At 37.5% G+C, this 22,120-nt stretch overlaps 1 pseudogene; it reads right to left on the reverse strand.

Annotated features, from left to right (window-relative positions):
- Nucleotides 1-9,500: 9,500 nt before the first annotated feature.
- On the reverse strand, nucleotides 9,501-20,013 carry LOC114083524 (neurofilament light polypeptide pseudogene; annotated as a pseudogene).
- Between the last annotated feature and the right edge of the window lie 2,107 nt (nucleotides 20,014-22,120).

The raw sequence follows: 22,120 nt of genomic DNA on the forward strand, positions 1-22,120 counted from the left end.
AGAAACACCATGGAGGAACCCAGCAACACCATCAGGGTAGTGCCCAGGACACATTATCCATCAGATCTCTCATCAGACGAACCAGAGGGAGCGCAGGGTTGGACATCTGCGCCTCCGCCAGAGCAGTACTAACTCCAGAGATGGGAGTTCAAATCATTCCCACAGGAGTAAAAGGACCTCTTCCCCAAGGAACAGTAGGCTTATTGTTAGGACGCAGTTCTTCTACGCTAAAAGGACTTATGATAAGTCCCGGGGTAATTGATCCCGATTATGAAGGTGAAATAAAAATTATAGCTAGTTCTCCAAAGGGTATATCAGTAATTTCACCAGGAGATAGAATAGCACAGTTATTAATAATACCCAGCCTACATGATAAATTTTCCAGTAGTACTATAGAAAGAGGTTCCAGGGGATTAGGCTCCACAGGTGTAGATTGGGCTATGCTGTCTTTAAATTTAGATTCTCGCCCCATGCTAAAACTAAATATTCAAGGACATGAATTTAATGGACTACTGGATACAGGTGCAGACCTTAGCATCATATCTCGTCAAGAATGGCCAAAACATTGGCCGTTACAACAAGCCACTCAAACGCTTCGAGGCCTAGGAGTGGCAACTAATCCCCATAGAAGTGCAATGGTATTAGATTGGAAGGATCCTCAAGGATGCGAAGGAACTATACAGCCATATGTATTGGATCATCTTCCTATAAATTTATGGGGACGAGATGTCCTAGATCAATTAGGTTTGACATTAACAAATAACATCAATCCAAATGCGCCCACTATTAGGGCTAGACAAGGTTTCAGGAAAGAAAAAAGATTAGAACAAGGCATAGCAGCACCCATTCAAATAGATCAGGGGATAAATAGACATGGACTGGGTTTTCAGAAGGGGTCACTGAGGCAATAAAAATTACTTGGAAATCAGATAGACCAGTATGGGTTCCTCAGTGGCCCCTGACTAAAGAAAAGATACAAGCAGCCCATGACCTGGTCAAACAACAATTAGCGGAGGGACATATACAACCTTCCATATCTCCTTACAATACTCCCATTTTTGTCATTAAAAAGAAATCTGGTAAATGGAGATTATTGCAAGATTTAAGAGCCATTAATAATGAGATGGTTATTATGGGACCTGCTCAATCGGGGATTCCTCAATTGTCTGCTTTGCCAAAAACCTGGTACGTTTTAGCTATAGATATTAAAGATTGTTTTTTTTCAATTCCAATTCATCCTGAGGATAGTCCACATTTTGCATTTACTATCCCTGCACTGAATCATGAAGGTCCTGATCAGAGATATGAATGGAAAGTACTCCCTCAAGGGATGGCTAACAGCCCAACTATGTGTCAAATTTATGTTAACAAAGCAATCCAGCCACTTAGAAATCAAAATCCTAAACTACAAATATTTCACTATATGGATGATGTATTGTTAGCACACAAAGATAAAAACACATTGCTGGAATGTTATGCCACACTTACAAATTTATTAAAAAATTATAATCTAGAGATAGCAATAGATAAAGTACAATTAAATTTTCCAATTAATTATTTAGGAGTTCTATTATCCTCAACCATGGTCCGTCCACCAAAAATTCAAATACGAGTAGATCAACTCAAATCACTTAACGACTTTCAAAAGTTATTAGGAGACATAAATTGGATAAGGCCTTATCTAGGCATACCAACAGGAGAGTTGGGACCTTTATTTGATATCCTAAAAGGTCCATCAGATCCAAATTCACCCCGCATGTTAACGCCTGAAGCAAGAAAGGCATTAAAAATTATTGAAACATATATGGAAAATATGCATTTGGATAGAATTGATATAACTTTGCCTTTATTATTTATTGTAATACCAACAAAAAATATTCCTACAGGAGTATTTTGGCAAGAAGGTCCATTATTGTGGATACATTTATCTTATTCTCCTAACACTATTCTTACTAGGTATCCTGAGGCTGTAGGACAATTAATACTCAAAGGAATAAAAGCAGCAAAGGGAGTGTTTGGAATTTCTCCCAATAAAATTATTACTCCATATACTATGGATCAAATTGATGAGTTAGCTAATGAGTTAAATACTTGGGCAATAATCATGTGTAAATCTAATGTTTCATTTGATAATCACTTACTATCTAATCCTTTGTTGTCTTTTTGGTCTTCGCATCCTGTAGTTTTTCCAAAAATGACAAGAAAAACCCCTATCATGAATGCTCCAAATGTATTCACTGATGGGTCAAATAATGGTACAGCAGCAGTAGTTACCCCTGATCAAACTTTTACATTTTTAGTACCCAAACAATCAGCTCAAAAGGTAGAGCTTAATGCAGTTGTACAAGCTTTTGTGATGTTTAAAGATTCTGTATTTAATTTATTCTCTGATAGTCAGTATGTAGTTAATGCTATAGTATCCCTTGAAAATGCTGGCAGGATTTCCCCTTCCTCTACTGTTTTCTCTTTGTTTTCTGCTATACAAAGTCTAATCTGGGACAGAAAAATCCATTCTTTATAGGACATATCAGGGCACATACAGGATTGCCTGGAGCCCTTAGTTTGGGCAACGATTTAGCAGATAAAACTACACATGACATACATATTTTCTCTACACTAGAAGAAGCTACACATTTTCATAATAGGTTCCATGTCAATGCTAATACTTTACAAAAAGCTAGACAAATAATAAAACAATGTCAAAATTGTGTGACCTTTTTACCACGAGTTAATCTTGGAGTCAATCCTAGAGGACTGATACCTAACCATATTTGGCAGATGGACGTCACACACTTGCCACAATTTGGAAAATTAAAATATTTGCATGTTACAGTTGATACTACTTCCGGATTTTTGATGGGCTCCCTTCATGCCGGAGAAAAAACTAAAGATGTTATAGCTCATTGCTTACAAAATTTTGCCACTGTGGGCGTTCCAAAACAGTTAAAAACAGATAATGGTCCTGGTTATACTTCTACCTCTTTTAAACAATTTTGCTCATCATTTGGCATTACTCATATAACAGGAATTCCATACAATCCACAAGGACAAGGCATAGTTGAAAGAGCTCATCAAACTATTAAAATGTACTTACTAAAGCAAAAAGAGGGAATTGGAAAGGGGTATATGTCACCCAAAGATAAACTTAAAATAACCCTTTTTACTCTAAACTTTTTAAATTTGGATTCCTCAGGGCTTAGTGCTGCGGAAAGGCATATGTGTCCAAAAAATGTACATAAGCCTAAGGTACTTTGGAAGGATATTCTAACAGGACAATGGAAAGGTCCTGACCCAGTGATTGTCTGGAGTCGGGGTTCTGTTTGTGTTTTTCCACAGGGAGAACAGCAGCCGATTTGGATTCCAGAGAGATTAACTAAAACAATTTCTACAGGCCAAAAGGAAGATGATTTGACTCAAATCCATAACAGCTGATATCCAGAACTCCAGTTTGGCTATTCTTACATCTGCGACAGTGATTAACCAGGATGCTTTTTTCAATATTTATTTTATTATTTGCCTTTTCCCACATCATAAAGTTCTATTTTATTTTTGAGCTCATACAGACCTAGGTTAATGTTTTTCTGATCAGTTTTATTTTTTGACTGTGGAGTTTTTAAGCATTGCAATGGAGATTTCACCTAGGTAAAGCTTCAAGGCATTTACTATTGTCTTAAGTGTTGTATGTTATGTGTGCACACTTCTGTTTTGTGTTGTATGTCTGTATGTGCGTATGTCCATATATCATATATGAGGAGCGCTCATGAATAAATGGATCCGAATTTTTTTATTCACGTGATTTTAATGGTTTAATTTAGATTGGGTAAACAGCTGTTGAAAATTGTTTTAATATGTGAACAAATAGGAGGTTAACAGATCTGTTTGTTTACTTTCACCTTTCCTTCTCATTATATTTAATAATTCTGTTCAGGATAATGTAAATTGTTCAAAAAATTGTTTTCTTAGTGCCTGTTGGAATGTTACATAATTTTTTTCTTAGCATCATTGCCAGAATTCCTATCTTCATCCCAGTGCTGGTGAAGACAAAGATAAAACCAAACTACAGCTTCTTCGATAGTTATCACAACAAACTGTAAACACTGATGCATCAATGAATAATAACTCCACAAGTAATGCTCAATTAAGGAGTCGATTTACTTTGGGAGGAAATGGACATATTGACAGATTCCTCTGCTTTGAATTGCTTGCAGACCTTGCCTGGACTATGTATCACTTGTATGCATTGTGAACTATCTGTTGGTACAGCGAATTGTGGTAGTGCTGGAGTATTTTTGCTGATGGTGTCACCGGTGGTACAATTTTTCAAAGGAGCCCTCAATTGGCTTAGTGTCATGGCATTTTGCATCCTCCTCCCTTCTACTAGTGATGGTCTAAAATTTGGGGGCCAACAGAGGCGAGGCGAAGAACCTCACCCCCCCACTGGTGCAAAGGCCTATCCACAAGTATGGCTGTATGCTGGACCGGTAGTCAGTGACGGGTATGATCCAATTGCAGTGGTACCAACCTAAGACAGGAGGCTGACGCCTAGAGGTCAGTTCATCCGATGACGGGTAAGGACCATATGTTGAATTGGACTGCCTAACAGGCACGGTCCCTAAGCCACATTGCTTGTTGTTTAATTAAACGAAAAGGGGGAGATGCTGAGAGCCACGGCTGAGTCTGTATGGCCCCTGGCATTTTGCCAACGGTATTGATTGACAGGCGAGGCATTACTATCCGCCTCTGCCGCAACTTTTGAGTTCTCGCACTATTTTGGAGTTCTCTTGGGGATTTCTGGGGATTCCCCGAGAGTTCCCATTGGTTGGGGAAGTGCAGGAGGAGGGATTTCCGGGAGAGATATTTCCGGCTGGGGGTTCCTGGACAAGCCTCGTGGCGCGTTTGGGAGGATTCCCCGGGAGCTGTGTGAAGTGTTTTCCTGCAGTTTAAAAATAAAGTTTGTTCCTGCTTCAGTGGCTCGTGAATTGTGCCCAGCCAGACTGCGGCAATATATTTTTTCTGGTCACATTACCTGGTCCTTTCCCCAGTTGCTCCCCTTGCTGAACAATTTAGCGACATGATTTCTAACCCAGGACAGGACCCTCACTCTAGTTTCATCAGTTTGGGCAGAAGGACTTGACTCCTCACAAGACCTCCCATAGCCCAGTCCTTACATGACTTGTCCCAATTTATCAATCAGCTGAGAGGAAACTCTGGGGAGGACAGGGAGAGAAAAAGAAAAAGTTTAAAAAGGTAGTTGCAAAGAGTACTGTGGAAACTAAGTTCCTTTCTGAATTCTGACCCTGGTCTGATAGACTGAGGCTGGGAGCCAGAGGAGTATTTGAACCTTAGATGGGATGGTCATATGTCACATTAAAAATATCTTCATCCTCTGGCAACCTCTCCTTGTCTAGAAGCCCTGGGAAGTACTTGCTTCAGTCATGGGTAAAGATTTATGCTTGCTTCCATGTTGCCTTAGAAATAGATTAATTGCTTAGCTCTGAGGCTTTCAGTCAGCAAAAATTACATAGAAGGGAATTCCAAATCCTGATGAAGGTGAGTCAGGGAGTTCCTTGGACTAACCCCACTGCCAATCAATAGAATGGGATGAGGCCATCCATTGTGAGGGCTGGTGAGGACACCAGCATATTCCTTTCTCCTGAGTCAGGTTCTCCTTGGTAGTTAAAACTGGCCCTGGTTTCCTGTGGGGAGTAGGCACTCTGCTGCCTCACTCCTCTTCAAGCCCCTTTGCAACTGAGCTGCTTCCTTATCCTTCACAAAGCAGTTTGATAAAGACCTGTCTGTAGGCATGTGTTTCTCTTCCTTGTAACTGTGATTTCTCCCTTCAGCACAGGTGGGTGGATTACTGGCAGGCAAGTATCTCTTTATCTTCTTTTTTGTCAGACCATTAAAGTTTGTAATTTGTAGTGATAAAGTTGTTTTGTCTTAAAATAAATAGGGAGTAGAAGATAATTCAGGTGTTCTTGATACTCATGGGCTTAAGACTCATTTTGATGATGAAGTAGATATTCCTAAGTGATCCCTGGCCATAGACATAAGAGTTGATCTGAATACACCATAAAAATCAGCCTACTTTTTGTGCCAGCCTTCAGTAGATCAAGGCAGAACATAAGAAAGCCAGCAACAAACCAAGATACCTGTGGCCTCTGTTCTTATCTTCCTGCTTAATTTTCGTGCAAAAAAAATTTATATATATTTATATATATCTCAGGGAAGTTGGGGAGAGTTAAATAGAACTTCTGGAATCTTATAATGGAAGGAAGACCATGGAAGAAAGGAAATACAGGAAAAAAAGCAACTCCTTTAGATAACACCTTTCCCAAATCCTCACAACCTTCTGGGTTTGGAATTCATTAAATAAAGAAAGCAACCAAAGTCCAGAGAGTTCTTCCCAGTTTTATTGCCAATAACTTACATCAGTGTTTTGTGTCCCCTGGCTACATAAATTATGATGCTATCACTTTTTGAATATAATTGTGAATGCCAAGAGCCTTCTTGGTACCATCCATATCATGATAGAAAAAGAAATATTTTACCTATTTGCTTAGTCACATATGTTTGACTAGATACAGTGCAAAGAAATCAAATAACTTTAAATGTAGACCACTTTGGTTTCAAGTGAAATCCATAACCTTTAAAGGCCTAAAAAACAGATATTGAGCAAAATTGGCTAACAAAGCAATTGCTCAGAAGCAGAGCAGAAAATAGTCAATAAATTTCATCTCTATTCCACATCAAATGGAAGTGCAAGAGTCTTCATAAACTTAAGGTGCATGTTGACAGATGGGATGTACATTCAATGAAACTTCCAACCAGATACTGTTATCACTGGAATCTAAGAATTTCCCAATTAAGACATGCAGAACAATGCCAATGTAACATGCAAATACATTATCTCCCCTCTAAGTGACTGATAACAATTTCATTATTGGTATCTGTAGTTTGTAAAGGGTTTAAAACTGTGTGGCATTAAATATTGTCTATTTGAGGCAATAGAAGGAAGCTAACACCACACTGAATCATGAGCTCAGGATTTCAGGCAACATATTTCCAGTGGCAAATGACCTTTGGTATTCTTTCTTCTCCCTAAATTACATGCCAATTTAAAAAATTATTCCTCTTGACTATATCACATGCTCAGATTTCAACTTCTGACCATGATAATCAGATGAAAAATGTTAATAATGACAAACATGTAGAATTCCTATTCTACCCATATTGTGTTATTACATACTAGTTTACAATGAAAGATCTACTTGTCACATATTTTCAGAATTGTCTCCTAGGAACCATTCTTCACATAATATGGTACACATATGGGGCAAAGTATATTGTTACTTATGGACTCTTACTTACTCGTGTTTAGTACCAATACAATTTTTGAGAGAAAAGATTTTATTATAGCACTAAGAATTTCCAATTAAAGAAGAAAAAATATTTTAGTAGTTTAAATTTTGATTTTACACAAAAGATATTATATATCAATAGTCCACTTGTTTGTTAGGGTCTGTAAACAAGTCTGGATGGTGCCTGGCAAAATGCCAGAGGGATTGGTTTGTGAAGGAACACCAGCGAGTCATTAAGTGTGGAGATTCCTTATTGGTTGACTGATGTATCTAGTTTATGCTAATTAGATAAGCTGTGTGGAATGTATAAATACTGCTCCTGTCCTGCAATAAACGGCTCCCACTCCTGCTGTATCAAGGTACACAAGTTGCTCGTCACCCCCCCTGGTTATTTTGCTGCAGCCGGACTGCGGCAGATGGTGGCCCACTATGGGGAGCCCCGGGACACTCGGGGGTAAGTGATGAAAAAAAAAGCTGCCAGTCCATAGATAGGACGGGAGCAATCTGCTGGTCCCTAGGCAGATAGGGCGAGAGGAAAAATGGCCATTTCGAGAAAATGGAGAAGATTGATACAGTATGTTTGTGTCTTGTTTTGTCTCAGTGTATTGTATTGTCTTTATGATGAAAATATGGAAGGGGTGAGAAGTAAATTACTAAGGGAAGGAGGCACTCCAGTGGAACCAAGAATAGTTAGGGCATGTGTTGATGGAAGCCCAGGAACTCTAGTCAGAAAGAAAAAGAAAGTTCAGAAGAAGAAAGATTATCAGGAAAAAAGTTGAAGTGAAAGGCTATTACTAAATACTTTTCATTACTGGAGGGTGCATCAATCGGTGCGGTGGCGGCTGCCACGTGCGCGAGCTGGTCATGGTGCAGCAAGGGCTTTCCAAGCAGCGGCAACCGGCTCTTCCCTGCCCCCAGCCCGGGGAGTGGGATGCCACTGCGAGAGCCCAAATCCAAACCTGTGCCCAGAAGCAGTTTGAGACCAGAACTCTCCCCAGGGCCATCTGGGGCTGCCCAGGACGCTACAACCAGCAAAAGACGCTACCAGCGTCCCTGATGTTTGATCATTTCCAAGGCCAGTAACTACAATGGTTCTCCCACACCTGGAAGCTAATGAGTAATGAGCACTATTAAGGCTTATTTCAAATGTAAAAAACCTTGAGATAATGTACTAAATTGTTCAGAAAGTTGTTTTCTTAGCGCCTGCTGGAATACTACAGGATTTTCTTTAGCCATCCGGAGTTCCTGCCTTCATCCCAGTGCCAGTGAAGACCAAGGTGGAAGAATGTCCAGTGTTGCTGAAAACCGGACGAGACTTCGGCTGAGGAATGGAGGAGACTTCTAATCAAGCTAGCTGCCTGCAGAACTTACCTGGACTATGATTTAAGCTAGCTGCCTGCAGAACTTACCTGGACTGTGATTTACCTGGACTGTGAGTTAATCTATTGAGACACTGCTTTACCTGGACTGAGACAACAAACTGTAATCTACAACAAATTGTAACTCGGTATCTTTGCTAACGGTGTCATTGCTGGTATAATTTTTCCAAGGGCTTCTTGCATGGAGCCATCAATTTGCTTGGTATTGTAACATTTTGCATCCTCCCCTTCTGCTTGTAGCAGATTATTTATGGTGTTTGTGTAAAAACCACTATGGTCGTTATTTAAATCAAACAAAAGGGGGAAATGTTAGGGTCTGTAAACAAGTCTGGATGGTGCCTGGCAAAATGCCAGAGGGAGTGGTTTGTGAAGGAACACCAGGGAGCCATTAAGTGTGGAGATTCCTTATTGGTTGACTGATGTATCTAGTTTATGCTAATTAGATAAGCTGTGTGGAATGTATAAATACTGCTCCTGTCCTGCAATTAACGGCTCTCACTCCTGCTGTATCAACATACAGAAGTTATTCGTCACCCCCTGGTTATTTTGCTGCAGCCGGACTGAGGCACTTGTTTATGGTTTATATCATGCCATCCTTGAGATATCTTAATTATGTCAACAACCACAACAAGAAATGTGTCATTCAACGTAACTTTATTTACTATTTGTTGCACATAAAGGTCTTTAATTTCTAACTACCATAGGTTCAAACGACTATTTTTCCATGAAGTCTGACCTTGACATTAGTGAATTCATTTATTCATGTTGTGTTTTTATGGTAAACCTCTGAATGATTCACATTGCCATAGATCCTGAACTCATAAGCGTGGACCATGCACAGGCTAGCAGCAAGCCAGAAAGCCACTTGGCAAGCCAAAGGATACTCTGCATAAGGAGAAAATTCATAGCACAACATTAAATGTCCAATCGAAGTCATCTTAGAATTATACATATATTGACTTCTTAATTTATATAAGGTCTGGAACTCCACTGGTTTGTTTGTGATGAGGTTGACCTGATTTCAGGAGAATTTTTCCTGGAATAATTAAGGAAAGGGTGCTCGATGGATCTTTCTTCTTAGTTGCTTGTTCCTCCCCAGCACTTTCATCTTTCTTCTCATCCTCTTCGGCTCCTTTGGTTTCTTCTTCTTCACCTTCACCTCCTCCTTCTTCTTCCTCTTTTGCTTCTTCAATTCTTTCTTGGCAGTTTCTTCCTCTCAGGCTCCCTCCTCTTCCTCTGCCTCTCCTTCTCCTCCTCTTCAGCTTCCCCTTCAGAGAGTGGCTTGTCCTTGGCTTCCTAGGCTTTGGCAGCCTCCATGGTCTCCTCCAGCTCTATCTGTTCTTCCTGGACGTGGCTGGTGTAGCTAAGAGGGGGAAGAAGCGGGCAGACATCAAGTAGGAGCCAGTCTGCAGACTTCCTTTTCCATAGGTAGATCAGCTAAAGAGCTGGGAGCTTTGGGAGTAGCTACTGGTTAGTTTCCCACGCAGGTGAAACTGAGCCGGGTCTCTGCCTTCCAAGAGATTACTCTAAACTGCAATCTTGATATCCAAAGCCATCTTCACGTGGAGGATTCTGGGTATTCTTTTAGGTAAGGTGCCATTTCACTCTTTGTGGTTCTCAGTTCATTTTCTACTTTGTTGATTGCTGCATAGCACTGATGTCGCCGTTCTGCTTGTCCTCTAGCTCCTGCAGCTGCTTCAAAAGGGATTTGTCCATAGCCCAGCACGCTTCAATCTCCAGGGTCTTGGCCTTGAGCAAGTGACAGCTCTCGTCGCCTCTTGTCACCTCTTTCTTAGTGGCGTGCACTGCGGGGGTGCTCTTGGCTGTGCTCTCAGGCAGCATGGTGAACTGGCTCTTGCACTCTTGGGCATTTTGCATGTTCTTGGAGGCCAGCTTCTCATATTGCCTGCGAATGTCCTTGAGCACTGCGGAGAGGTCGGGCTTGGAGGACACGTCCATCTCCAGCGAGATCTGTGCTTACTGAATCTGCATCTGCAACTCTGCGATCTCCTCTTCTTGCACTTTTTTTCAGAAAAGCAATTTCGTCCATCAGGCTGGTGATAGGCTTTTCGAGATCAGCTCAGTGAGGGCCATCGCGCCTCATCTGCGCCTTTGCGCGCCCGCATCAGCCAGCCTTTGGTCCCAGCACCTCCTTTTCATAGTGCTCTTGCAAGGTTGCGCAGTCTTCCCCAGCCTTTCGCGTTTTCCCTGGTGAGCCTGCTTCTCCGTGGTAGCAGTCTTCCGCTGCCAGGCGCAAGTTGTGAATCTCCTGCTCCTACAGCGCCTGGAAGCGGGACGGCTTAGAGTGCTTCTGGCGCAGCACCAGCAGCTCCGCTTTCAGCACCTTGTTCTGCTGCTCCAGCTCTTGCACGCGCTCGAGGAAGCTGGCAAAGTGGTCGTTGAGGTCCTAGAGCTGCGCCTTCTCCTGAGTGCGGATGGACTTGAGGTCATTGCTAATGGCGGCTACCTGGCTCAGGTCTAGGTTTTTCAGACTGTGCATCAAAGAGCCAGAACTGCAGGAGCAGCTGTGGCGCTCGGGAAGCTAGGAGACAGGCGCCAAATATCTGGCTTATGCGGAGCACTCGGTGCTGTAGCCGCTGCTCTCGATAGAGTTGTGAGCCCAGGGCATCTCCACAAAGCGCCGCTTGCAGGAGGTAAGTAGTAAGGCTCTTCTCTAAGGAACTCAGGGTGGCGGTTGATACCCCCCTGGCCCGAGGCGGAGATGGGGGCCTGGAGAGGAGGAAAGGCAGGGGAGGAAAGGGAAAGATGAATTGCTGTGTGCCTGGGTTCCAGATCATACTATGCACTTTTGGTTAAGACTCAAATTCTCTGAGCCTTCTTTTTCTTATGCATAAGTTGGATAAATTAACACCTATTTCATTTTTTGGGGTTGTCAAATCTAGATTTGACATTGTGATTTTGGAAAAAGTATTTTCTCTGTAAGCCTTAATTTCTTAATTTATAAAAATAGGAACAATTATAGTATCTCATAAAATTGTAGTAAGGATAAGGAAGGTCTTGGCACATAGGACATATCCAGTCTTAGCTCTTATCTATTATGATGTCACAAGATGTTTGAATGTAGGTAATGTAAGTTGTGTTAAATAATATTGCATTTAATCATATCATAGCTATTTACATTTCAGAATGTAAGTAGCTAAAAGATGAGTTAATAACGTTGTGATCTTTTTACAATTGAACATTCAGTTTTTTACTTTAACCACTTTCTTGTGGTGATTCATGTGTGTCATGGCCTATGTTAAATTTCAGTGATATTTTTATTTGGATAAATTGTATTTGGCTTCCTATTTCTGTCAGATGATAGGAAAATAATGAAATAATAGTGTGAGAATTTGACCAAAGTAAACCTGAAAGCCATCAACTGGATATTTTGTTAGAAATGTAATAATGAGATAAAAATGTGAATTATCTTGAAATTCAGAGTGACTTCATTCTTTGGTTGAATAATACTGATATCTGCAGTTTTCCTTTTGATGATAAAAGTGTATGAGAGGTAAGCATTTTTCTTTACATGAACAATATTTGGGTTTTACATAATAATAGCTCTTTTAGTTTAAAATTGTTCCCCAATATATTTATTGCTGTTTTACTATTCTTAAACTTTATTAATAGGGTATCTTGTTATCATAAATTATTTCTTCTCTATTAACATTATTTTAAATCCTGTACTCTCTTTTATCTGATTTTTATTTGAAAATATATGTTAGTTATAAATGTTAATAGTTATATATTAGTTATAAATGTAAATAGCTATGATATGATTAAATGCAATATTATTTAACACAAAATATATTTAGCATATTTTTATGAATCTTTATGGATAGAAACCTATGGACCTGTACAGTATTTCTGGGAATTAATTGTATTCCTATGAGGTGATAAAAGTATCATTAGTTTGTTATTAAGAACAGAAATATGAAGGTTGAACAGCTATTTAGTGCAAAATTATTATGGAGGAATGTGTCCTAAGAAGTTCAAACACTGATGTGCATTTTATATTTTACAAGCTTGTAGACAAGCTATTTAAACCCATACAAAATTTTTGTTAAATAAGGAAAAGTGACTTAGGTGTGGTTTGGGTAAAGCCCATCTTCTTAGATTAATTTTTTTTTATCATTGTGGCTGTCATTGCCCACAATAGGGATTCAAGTACAGCATCAGCAACTCATGTTAACAGTGTGTTCCCTATCCTTCTATACCAAGCCAGAGAAAGGTATTAGAAAGGTTTCAGATAACATTGATTAAATTAGTGTGTACCTATGATTTCACTAATACTTTTATAGGAGGCTAATAATCCAATCTTTGCTCTTGTACTTAAGAGCAAAAAAAAAAAAAAAAAAAACTAATTCAGCAGAAAATGTTTTGCCATATCAAGTGTATTTATTAATGAAATCTAATTGGCCTGTCACTGATTGATCTTTGAGACAAAATCCAAAGGCCATCTGTCAGTGTAATTGCTGTATTATTAAGTGCATCTGTACATGTTTATATTGTAAAATTACATATTCTTATATACTCTTAAGATTTGAAAAATTAACAATCTGAATTTTCTCTAATATCTTTATATTCTTAATTTTCTTATTCTAGTACCTGACCTCCTAAAGCTAGAATAATGCAGAACATCTGTATTTATTCATCAGTGATAGAAGGCCGAAGGAAGATGGTAATGAAAGAAACAACAAATTTCCTCAGCATAAGCTTTTCCAGTTACTGCTAAATGTGTAGCTGCCTTACATTTTTAAAGCATGACTAAAGCAGATACTACATTTTTCACAATTGTACAAATTAACAATGTACGCTATCTTTACCATATGATTTGACTTTGAATATGTCTTGACATGTTGCTGTTCCTTTAACATTCCTTAGATGGCACAAAATGGAAAATATTTTTTTCTGAACAAAAACATGAACAAAGTATTCTTTGTAAAGTATGCAAGTCAAATATGTAGTTGTGAAGCAAGCCATCATATGCAACCATTATCTGGTCATAATTTTCGTTTTGGAAAATACACATTTTTAACAGATGCTGTCACTGAATATAAAGCAAAAGGGAAAATCAGGAAAAAAAGATTTATTTTTTCCCTTCCACAACAGTTATACAAAAATGCTTTGCTATTTATTGCAGGTAGATCATATGCATTTGAATTAATTATCAATGTACTATTGCCAGGCTTATGATGAAAAACTGTGATTATATTTTACTATTTACTACATATTATTTTATCATTGCCAACTAATGTTAGAACTATTTAAACATTTAAACATTCACTGGCATGATATTTAGAATTTGTTATATACTGGGTTGGTGGTGATTGACTTATCCCCATCACACTGAACCTTCCACTCTTCTTCCACTTTGTCCTCTCTTGGAAAAAATTAGGTTAGAAGCCCATGACTATAATTCTTTCCAGCAGTACCATCTGGTTCCTTGGCACCAGAAGTTATATTGGTTCTTTGTGGTTGCTACTGAATTTGTCATATTGTTAGACAACATATAGGGTGTTCTTGCTATATTATCCTAATTTTCTTTCAAGTAATTATTATTATTTAGAGAATCTTACTTTGCTATTTCTGAGAGCATAGCAGGATTTTATTGTGACAAGTTTTCATATCCAAACAAGTTGTATGTCAGTCTGGAGATTCTTTACCCTGTATTATTTTTTTTCTCCGTTTGAAGAGAGACTAATTTAAAGTTAACCATGAAGGTTTACTATTTCATTTAAAGCCTGTGTGTCCTTTTAAGAATCATTAAAATGTATATTTAAAATCCTATTATTACTACCATCATGTCCAAATTGTGAATATTTAGAAATCTCTATCACTGGCTCAGATAACCTTCTAAAATCCAGCAATACTTTATCTGTGTTTAAAGATAACTACCTGCATGTTTAAAGATAACTACCTGCATGAATATTGTTTTATTTTGTAGATGAGGTGGTTCTACTGTCACATCTAATAACACTTAGAAACAATTTAAAAGTAGAATTGTGGAAAGTTCATCGGAATTTCAATAATCAAAAAGAAATTCCCAAGCACATATTTCTACAAACTTCAGCAGTTTTTTTTTTTTTTTTTTATCTTACATTGTCAAATTGATACTTTTGATGAAAGCAAAATTATTTGGCCCACTTTTTTCTAAAGTAAAGATCATAAACAAAAATAATTTCTTAAGCTCTTTAGAAAGCAGATAACTTTCACAAATATTTATTTTATCATATTTTATTTGATTTATTTTTTATTTATATATGATAACAGAATGCATTACAATTCTTATTAAATATATAGAGCACAATTTTTCATATCTCTAATTGTATACATAGTATATTCATACCAATTCATGTCTTCATACCTGTACTTTGGATAATAATGAACATCACATTCCACCATCATTTATAACCGCATGTCCCCTCCCTTCCCTTCCAACTGCTGGCCCCTATCTAGAGTTCGTCTATTCCTCCCATGTTCCCTCTCCTTATCCTACTATGAATCAGCCTCCTTATATCAGAGAAAATATTCGGCATTTGGTTTGAGGGATTGACTAACGTCAGTTAGCATTATTTTCTCTAACGCCATGCATTTTCCTGCAGATGCCATGATTTTGTTCTCTTTTATTGTTGAGTAATATTCCATTGTGTATATATGCCACATTTTTTTATCCATTCAGCTACTGAAGGGCATTTATGTTGGCTCCACAATTTAGCTATTGTGAATTGCGCTGCTATAAACATTGATGTGGCTGTGTAGTATGCTCTTTTTAAGTCCTTTGGGTATAGACCGAGGAGAGGGATAGCTAGGTCAAATGGTGGTTCCACTCCCAATTTTCCAAGAAATCTCCATACTGCTTTGCATATTGGCTGCACCAATTTGCAGTCCCACCAGCAGTGTATGAGTGTACCTTTTTCTCCACATCCTCACCAACACTTATTGTTGTTTGTGTGAATAATAGCCTATTCTGACTGGAGTGAGATGAAATTTTAGAGTGGTTTTGATTTGCACTTCTCTAATTGCTAGTGATGATTAACATTTTTTTTAGATATTTGTTGACTGATTGTATATCATCTTCTGAGAAGTTTCTTTTCAGTCCTTGGCCCATTTGTTGATTGGGTTATTTGTTTTTTTAGTGCTTACCTTTTTGAGTTCTTTATACACCCTAGTTTGTGTCCATCCCATTTATTGATTCTTGATTTTAATTCTTGCACCACAGGAGTCTTGTTAAGGAAGTTGGGTTCTAATCCCACATGATGGAGATTAGGGCCTACTTTCTCTTCTTGTAGACACAGAGTCTCTGGTTGTATTGCTAAATTCTTGATCCATTTTCAATTGAGTTTTGTGCATGGTGAGAGATAGGGGTTTGATTTCATTTTGTTGTATATGGATTTCCATTTTTCCAGCACCATTTATTGAAGAGGCTATCTTTTCACCAGTGCATGTTTTCAGCACCTTTGTCTAATATAAGATAATTGTAGTTTTGTGGGTTAGTCCCTGTGTCCTCTATTCTGTACATTGGTCTACCAGTCTGTTTTGCTGCAAATACCATGCTGTTTTTGTTACTATTGCTCTGTAGTATTGTTTAAAGTCTGGTATAGTGATGCCATGTGCTTCACTCTTCCTGCTTAGGGTTGCTTTAGCTATTCTGGGTCTCTTATTTTTCCAGATGAATTTCAAGACTTCATGGTGTTTTTAACTCCTTTGGGTATAGACCGAGGAGAGGGATAGCTAGGTCAAATGGTGCTTTTTCTATTTCTATGAGGAATGCCATTTGGATTTTGATCAGAATTGCATTAAATCTGTATAGTGCTTTTGGTAGTATGGTCATTTTGATAATATTAATTCTGTCTATCCAAGAGAAGGTAGATCTTTCTATCTTCTAAGGTCTTCTTTGATTTCTTTGTTGAGGATTCTGCATTTTTCATTGTATAGATCTTTCACCTCTTTCGTTAAGTTGATTCTCAAGTATGTTTTTGTTTTTTGAGGTTATTGTAAATAAGGTAGTTTTCCTCAGTTCCTTCTCAGAGGATTTGTCACTGATATACAGAAATGCCTTTGATTTATGGGTGTTGATTTTATATCCTGCTACTTTGCTGAATTCTTTTACTAGTCCTAGATGTTTTCTGGTGGATTTTTGGGGTCTTCTAGGTATAGAGTCATATTGTCAGAAAATAGTGCTAATTTAAATTCTTCTTTTCCTATACATATCCCTTTGATTTCTTTCGTCTGTCTAATCACTCTGGCCAGTGATTCAAGATCTATGTTGAATAGAAGTGGTGAAAGAGGGCATCCCTGTCTTGTTCCAGTTTTTAGAGGGAATGTCTTTAATTATTCTCTATTTAGAATGATGTTGGCCTGAGGCTTAGCATAGATAGTCTTTATGATGATGAGATATGCTCCTGCTTTCCCTAGTTTTTCTAGTGTTTTTAACATAAAGGGTGCTGTATTTTGTCAAATGCTTTTTTCTGCATCTATTTAGATGATCATATGATTCTTATCTTTGAGTCTATTGATGTGATGAATTACATTTATTGATTTCCTTATGTTGAACCAACCTTGCATCCCTGGGATAAATCCCACTTGATCAGGTGTACAATCCTGTTGATATGTTTTTGTATTCAATTTGCCAGAATTTTATTGAGAATTTTTGCATCTATGTTCATTAGAGATATTGGTCTGAAGTTTTCTTTCCTTGATGTGTCTTTGTCTGGTTTTGGAATCAGGGTGATATTGGCCTCATAGAATGAGTTTGGAAGTGCTACTCTTTTTCTATTTCCTAAAATAAATTGTAGAGTATTGGTATTAGTTCTTCTTTAAAGATCTTGTAGAACTCAGCTGTGTATCTATCCTTTCCTGGATTTTTCTTGGTTGGTAAGCTTCTGATGGTGTCTTCTATTTCATCTCCTGGTCTGTTTAAATTGTGTATCACTTGGTCTGTTTAAATTGTGTATATCTTCCTGATTCAATCTGGGCAAATTGCATGAGTTAAGAAATTCGTCAATGCCTTTAATGTCTTCTATTTTATTGGAGTATAAGTTTTCAAAATAATTTCTAACTATCCTTGGTATTTCTGTAGTATCTTCTGTGATATTACCTTTTTCATCACGTATGCTGGATATTTGAGTTTTCTCTCTCCGTCTCTTCATTAGTGTAGCTACTAAAAAGTTTCTTATCAGCAAAAGAAAAAATCTGTAAGGTGAACAGAGAGCCTACATCCTTGGAACAAATTTTTACCCCTTATACATCAGATAGAGCACTAATCTCTAGGGTATATAAAGAACTCAAAAAGCTAAACACCAAAAAAACAAAAACAAAACAAAACAAAACAAAAAAACAAATAACCCAATCAACAAATGGGCCAAGAACCTGAACAAACACTTCTCAGAAGAGAATACACAATAAATTAAAAAATATATGAAAAAATGTTCATCATCTCTAGCAATTAGAGAAATACAATTCAAAACTACTCTAAGATATCATCTCACTCCAGTCAGAATGGCAGCTATTATGAAGACAAACAACAATAAGTGTTGGCAAGGATGTAGGGGAAAAGGTACACTCATACATTGCTGGTGGGACTGTAAGTCAGTGCAGCAATATGGAATGCAGTATGGAGATTCCTTGGAAATCTGGGAATAGAACTACCATTTTACCCACCTATGCCTCTCCTTGGTCTATACCCAAAAGACTTAAAAACAGCATGCTACAGGACACAGCCACATCTATGTTTATAGCAGCACAATTCACAATAGCTAAACTGTGGAGCCAACCTAGATGCCCTTAAGTGGAGGAATGGATAAAAAATGTGGCATGTATACACAATGGAATATTACTCAGCAATAAAAGTGAATAAAATCATGGCATTTGCAGGTAAATGGATGACATTGGAGAAGATAATGCTAAGTGAAGTTAGCCAATCCCCAAAAAAACAAATGCTGAATGTTTTCTCTGATATAAGGAGGCTGACTCTTAGTGGGGTAGGGAGGGGGAGCATGGGAGGAATAGATGAATTCTAGTTAGGGCAGAGGGGTGAGAGGGAAAGGGAGGGGGAAGGAGATTAGCAGGGATGGTGGAATGTGATAGATGTCATTATCTAAAGTGCATGTATGAAGACACAAATTGATGTCAACATACTTTATATAAAACCAGAGATATGAAAAGCTCTGCTCTGTATATGTAATAAGAATGCATTCCACTGTCATTTATTCTTTAAAAAAACAATAAAAACATTAAAACATAAATATTTAAAATTTTAAAAAAGAATTGTAATGCCTTCCACTTTCATTGATTTCTTTTAAAAAATCAATAAAAAAATAAATGAGCACTCTTTGCTATTGCTCCTTTGACTTTTTCTACATGAGTCTGTGTGTGAAGTCTGTATTCTTTTCTATTTATTGTTGCACTATCCTTTCCTTATGCTCATTCTCTGAATTCTTGGGGCTTTATAATAAGTACTGGAATGAGAAGGTATTATTTCTTTAAATATGTTATTCAGGATTGTGTAGGCTATTCTAGGTGTTGAATATTTGGTGAAAATCTATAAAAAGAGGTTAATGAAAGTCTGATTTGGAATGTTGTATTGACCAAGTTGAGATGAATTGGCATCTTAAAAATATTCAGTTTATAAATAATGAAAAAGGTAATCTGTTCTTTTATTTAGATTTTATTTCCTTCCCACAATATTTCACAGCTTTCTGTGGATATACTTTTGCACATAGTTTGCTGTATTTATACCTGTTCCATTTCTTAGTAATTTTGTAAATGGGTTTTTTTAAAGATTTAAAGTGAGTTGTTTATTGCAGATGTAAGGAAATTCAGTGACCTTTATGTCTTGACGTGGTAGGTCATTTCCTGTTAGCTCCATCTACTGTCACTAAAACATGGGATACTTGCTTTGATGCATTTCCCCTTGCACTTTACAAAATTGTGACATTAAACACCTGTGTATCAACGTCCAACCATTTAGTGGAGATCCAACAGGGGGCAGCCTGGAACAACTCAACAGTGATCTCTGAGCATTCTGTGCTGTGCCCTGGCTGCCAGCAGGGAGAACATGAACACACCTTGGCAGTTTCAAGGACAGAGAGCCTGTTTCCCTCAGGAAGGGCGCCATCCATTGCAGCTGGGGAATGAATTGCGGGGAGCTCACTGGAGGAAAAATCTCCTATATGCAGCATTGATGGCAGAGAAAGGAAGTTGGTGGATGAGGGGGTTTTCTTGGCTTTTCCCTGATACTTGTTGACAGCCTGCAGAGAAGATCTCATTTCTGGAATGTTCCATATTAAGTTACGCTTTTCTTCCTGACATAAAATTTTATGAATACTTATTTTACAGAAATATCAATCATTGCAGGGGTTAAAAGGCAGAAATCAACATGCTGTGTTTTTTTGTTTGGAAGATCTATCCATATTGAATTTGTAAAAAACAAACAAAAGTTGAATAAAGAAACTAGAGCTCAATAACACAATCAATAACTTAGACTTAACTGACATATATATATATATATATATATATATATATATATATATAATATTTCAACCTATATCAAGAGGATACACTTTCTTCTCAGCAGCACATGGATCCTTTTCTAAAATAGACCACATATAATGCCACAGGGAAACTTTAGCAAATACAAAGGTGTAGAGATACTACCATGCATTTTTATCAGATGATAATGGAATGAAATTGGAAATCAATGACAAAATAAAAAATTAAAATTTCTCCATCACCTGGAGACTAAACAATATGCTACTGAATGAACTATATGTTACAGAAAACATCAAGGGAGAGATTTAAAAATTTTAGAGGTAAATAAGAACATAGACACAACATACCAAAATCTCTGGGTCTTTAGGAGAACTCTTGACACAGATTCAGAAAGGCACCAACATATGCAGAAATTACAAAATTACAGGACTTGTGGTCAGTGAGTTGGGATGATATCAAAAGCTTGGTCTTTATCTCCATTTCCAATCTAATAACAAGGACAAGGTTTTGAGAAAAAGAAAAAAAGTTTTTCTTGACTTGCTAGCACAGGAGGAACTTGGGACTCCCGCCCTAGAGGCTGTGATTTTTCTCTGCCTGGAGTAACACGGGACTTTTAGAAGAGGAACACAAGGGTGGAGAATCCAGATATTATCAGTAGATGTAAATCATTAGTGTCCATCAGGTGTCCTTGAGTGACCCATTGCGCTGGACCTCAGGTATAGAGTTCCTCCCTCCCTCCCTTCCTTCCTTCCTCCCTTCCTTCTGAACAGTGAAGGACATCATAGCTTAGTCCAGGACAGGAACAATTTTGGTCTGTTTATCCTGCTGATGTGGAGTGTGAGAGGCAAAATAAGAAGAAAAGGAAAAAAGAAAAAGTTTTACAATAAGCTGCTTGTGGTCAAGCAGCAAATACTCAAAGCATGAAGTGGACCCCCATTACAAGGACAGGCCAGATCCAGCAGAATCTTGTTGGAGCCCATATTAAAAGGTAAAATGTGTGCTCATGTGTCCACCTGTCATTAACTTATATCATTTCTTTTTCCTACAGTGTTAAAGTAGTTGCAAATATCTTTAAAAACAAGAGCATTAAAACTCATGGTATTTCAAGTTTAAGTATGTTATTCATAGAAAACCACTTTAGTTTTACTTTCCTGGATTTTATGGAAGCAACCTTTCAATAATGTGTTTAAGATAACTTCTTTGTGTATCTGACTTTGAGAGCCACATTTAGTCTATCTTTTTGGTCAAAGAGGAAACAGCCTTATTTTTACTCAGTAGAGGAAAAGTATTATGTGGGGAAATGAAGCTCAAAAAGTCAAGCTGATTCCAAAGTATCTCAAAATAATTCACAGCAACAAAGACACCATAGCTGTCAACATATTATTCATACAGAGTCTCCTCTGTGGGAGCATTTATACATAGGTTGATTAGTTTCATACCTCTGTCTGAATGGGATTTGGGTAGAACTTTATAACAATATTGGATGATGTTCTTACTTTACTGGTATTATATATTGATATGATCTTTTGTCTATTCTGACCTTTTTTAATTGCAATACTTTATATAAAATTATACAAAATTAATCAATTGTTTTTTTCTATGTAACTTTGAAAAATAAAGTCTACTGGTTCCAGTAAAGAATCAATTTTTAACATGATTAAAGTCATTTGTATAGACTTATGTAAAATATCAGTTGAGACTTTTTGCACTTACGTCTAATCCATTATAAACTAATGGGAATCTTAAAAAAAAAAAAAACTGTTCCAGAATAAGTTCAAATACACCAGGTAACAAATATGTAAGTACAAGGAGCTCACTAACTATGCTATTCCAAATAGATTAAAAGCAATATTTATTTTATACTATGGTTCTGTGGAAATAAAT

The sequence above is a fragment of the Marmota flaviventris genome, chromosome 1 (genome assembly GCF_047511675.1).
Source record: "Marmota flaviventris isolate mMarFla1 chromosome 1, mMarFla1.hap1, whole genome shotgun sequence".
Classification (NCBI taxonomy): Eukaryota; Metazoa; Chordata; class Mammalia; order Rodentia; family Sciuridae; genus Marmota; species Marmota flaviventris.